The 3,648-nt window shown below is 44.5% G+C and overlaps 1 long non-coding RNA gene across 1 annotated transcript; it reads left to right on the top strand.

Annotated features, from left to right (window-relative positions):
• The first annotated feature begins 850 nt into the window (after positions 1-850).
• Positions 851-3,081, top strand: LOC310844914. Its single transcript, XR_014564381.1, has 3 exons — positions 851-1,139; positions 1,385-1,783; positions 1,839-3,081. It is a non-coding gene; the product is annotated as an uncharacterized lncRNA (long non-coding RNA).
• Positions 3,082-3,648: the final 567 nt, after the last annotated feature.

Genomic DNA, 3,648 nt, shown 5'->3' with positions numbered 1-3,648 from the left:
CTTTGACAGAACAATATTCTACAATCTTTTTAAATTTGTCTGTGGGAAGGTGGTGCTTACTATTTTGCTGTTTTGCTTTACTTATTTACTTGTTTTTGTTCTGTATTTTATTTTGTGAACCGTCCTGAGATCTTATGATGAAGGGTGGTATATAAATCTAATAACTAAATATTAGTTTGTTGACATTTGGTCCCCACCCTGCGCTCAGCTCTCACCTGTGGCTACTAGAAGCTGCCAGCATGTGACAGCGGCTACACCCTGGGAAATCATCCAAGAATCATTGCTTATTTAATCGTTACACACTTCGATGGTATGTACAACCTCTGTATCTTCTAATCCTTGATAATGCTTAATAATGTATGAATTCTATATTTTTAGTCATGATATAACAGATTTATATTTGTAATTTCTACACGTCAAATAGTAATCATTGTATTATCAAGTGCCTATATTTATATTATATAGAACTATTAACAGCTGAGGAAGCCCTTTGGAGTGAAACAAGGAAATATCCAGAAACCTTGTTCTGCCTACCCAGCTGCCTGGGCCAGCCTGCCTGTGTCTACTACCTATAGTTAGCCAACCTCATCAGCTGTATTGTCCATGACATTCCGGGATAAAGGTAAAGGGACCCCTGGCCATTAGGTCTAGTCGTGGAAGACTCTGGGATTGCGGCACTCATCTCGCTTTATTGGCCAAGGGGGCCGGCGTACAGCTTCTGGGTCATGTGGCCAGCATGACTAAGCCGCTTCTGGCAAACCAAAGCAGCGCACAGAAACACTGTTTACCTTCCCGCTGGAGTGGTACCTATTTATCTACTTGCACTTTGACGTGCTTTAAGACTGCTAGGTTGGCAGGAGAAGGGACCGAGCAACGGGAGCTCACCCCGTCGCGGGGATTCGAACCGCCGACCTTATGATTGGCAAGCCCTAGGCTCTGTGGTTTAACCCACAGCGCCACCCGCGTCCCTTGACAATCCGGGGACCTTTCCTTAATCACATTTGAGGACTGTGTAATACAAGAATGTATCACGAAAGGAAGAAATATATCTGCATTGGATTTAATTAAATAGGTTCCATACCTTAAGGATTGTATATGGTGTACATCCTGGGATTGATTCGTATGTTAGGAAGTAACCAGTAAATAAATTTGTTACAAGCTTCAGGAAAGAGGCCTGAGGTCTGTGACCGCTCCAGCTAGCATGGCCAGCGGTCAAGGATGATGGAAGATGCAGTCCAGTTACACCTAAAAGGCCACAGGTACCCCAGCCCTGATGCAATGCTTGCTTTCCTTCTCAGCTTCCAAGCCCACACTGCTGTTCAAGCTACTTTTGGTGTGTCTTTTTCTGTCATAGGAATTATTCACTCATGCCAGTTCCATGCAGGAGAGGAAAGGCATAATGTGTTGGATCAACCCAGAAGCTGAGTCCAGCTGGCTTAAACAGGTTCTGTTATCTCTTCTGTCAAGGTCATGCTGTTACTTTAGAATTGCTAGATTCCCTGCCATACCGCCACTTTCTGGCGAGGCAAACATGGAAACTTGTGATACACGGAACATAATGAAACTCTCATGATTCCTCTCTCACGCATGTATGGCTTGGATGCATAATGTTTTGTGCTCTGCTGCAGAATGCCCAGTAGAGGGCGCACAAGTTAACCAGCAGAACATGACCCCAACGCCTACATCATTGGCCAAGACCAGGAATTTGGATCCTATTGTTTGCCAAACCAGTTGCTTGTTCTTCTTTAGGTGTTGGGAATTTCTCCTTTGCAGGATTATGTAGGTGTAGGATTTTGCCTCCCAAGAAAGGAGGCAACAACTGCTGGTAGATAAAGGAGCGTCTGCATCACCGCAGTTCAGCCCAGACTTCCCTCACTGTGAGAAGTGAGGTTACAGGGAACCAGGCAGAGGGCCTTCTTGGCAGTGGTGCCTGCCCTGTGGAACACCCTCCTGTCAGACGTCAGATAAACATCTATCTGAACTTTAGAAGAAATATGAAGGCAGCCCTGTTTTAATGGTTGATGTCTTATTGTGATTTTATATTTGTTGGAAACCACCCAGAGTGGCTGGGGCAACCCAGTCAGATTAGCAGGGTACAAATAATTATTTTACTACTACTACTACTACTACTACTACTACTACTATTTCCTGTGGAAATCATGAAACCTTTTTGTATTACAGATGTTCCGGGCCAAACTGATCTTCCTGCTTTCGTTCATTGCAGCACATTAAGAACTAAGCTTTAATTATGGCATAGGAGTTTATGCATTAGGCTGTGAGCTCTGGTTCAGGAAGGATTATGAATGCAGTATCAAAAAATTGTTTGCCTTGAAGGTGGCACAAGACTCTTTCGTTTCTGAAACTTGCTGCATGCTTTTATCTCATCCTGGGTCTGAGCCAATGTTGATCCTATTCTGAATAGAACCATTAAAATGAATGGACATGACTGCTGTTGGCATCTGTCAGCCTCAGAAGACAATGGAAGTTACAGCGCCTGCTGTAAGACATGTTTTGTTGCAGGCGGGGCCGGTGAAGGCATCTGGTTTTGCTGCTGATTAATCCTAGTACCAGTAATTTCAATGGTCTACTGAGTGGAATTCCAGTTGCTGCAACAGATTGCAATTATGGGAAGCAATATTATCTTAAACCACATCTTTTCCATTAAGAAATATTGGCACACAGATTATTTGGTTCATCAGGAACTCTCAGTCATTTAATAACTTTTGCATACTCTATATCTCATGCACACTCTATATCTCATATTTTGGCGGGGACGCGGGTGGCGCTGTGGGTAAAACCTCAGTTCCTAGGACTTGCCGATTGTATGGTCGGCAGTTCGAATCCCCGCGGCGGGGTGAGCTCCCGATTTTCGGTCCCAGCTCCTGCCCACCTAGCAGTTCGAAAGCACCCCTAAGTGCAAGTAGATAAATAGGTACCACTTTATAGCGGGAAGGTAAACGGCGTTTCCGTGTGCTGCACTGGTGCTGGCTCGCCAGAGCAGCTTCGTCACGCTGGCTACGTGACCCGGAAGTGTCTCCGGACAGCGCTGGCCCCGGCCTCTTAAGTGAGATGGGCGCACAACCCTAGAGTCGGACATGACTGGCCCGCACGGGCAGGGGTACCTTTACTATATCTCATGCTTTGGAGAGGGGTGGGTAGGATAAAAAATAATTCAAATGCATCTTTCCAAAAAAAGATAACAAACTCATTTTTTTCACAACACCGTGGTGGTTAAATTAGCAAAATCTCAAAAAGAAAATAGTACTCCTGTCAATTCCTTATCCTTTAATGCACTCATGTTATGCTGAGCAGTTTATAGTGAGACAAGAGCTTGGGTGGTATTTCAAATTTCTTTGGGGGCAGGGAGCAATAAACACTGAATGAAACCAAAGCAGCAAACTACAGCCAAGATAATTGTGGATGGAAAGCCAGTATTTTGCCTGGACCTACAATAACAAGTTTGGCTAGTTGTGTGGAGGAGTGTAACCAGTGGCCTCCAAGAGTATTTTTTCTGTACCCTTCTAGAGAAACAACCCCAAGGGTTGTGGTAAGCAACAGGGTGCTGGATGCAACAAGTTAAAGATTAACAGTATTAACTTTTAGTTTCCAGGGAGAACCTACTGAAAGCAAGCTTGGGGAGAGCAAACA

Source organism: Podarcis gaigeae (assembly GCF_964106915.1).
Source record: "Podarcis gaigeae genome assembly, chromosome: 1".
NCBI lineage: Eukaryota > Metazoa > Chordata > Lepidosauria > Squamata > Lacertidae > Podarcis > Podarcis gaigeae.
The sequence above is the reverse complement of the archived record's forward strand: the minus strand, read 5'-3'. Positions and strand labels throughout refer to the sequence as shown.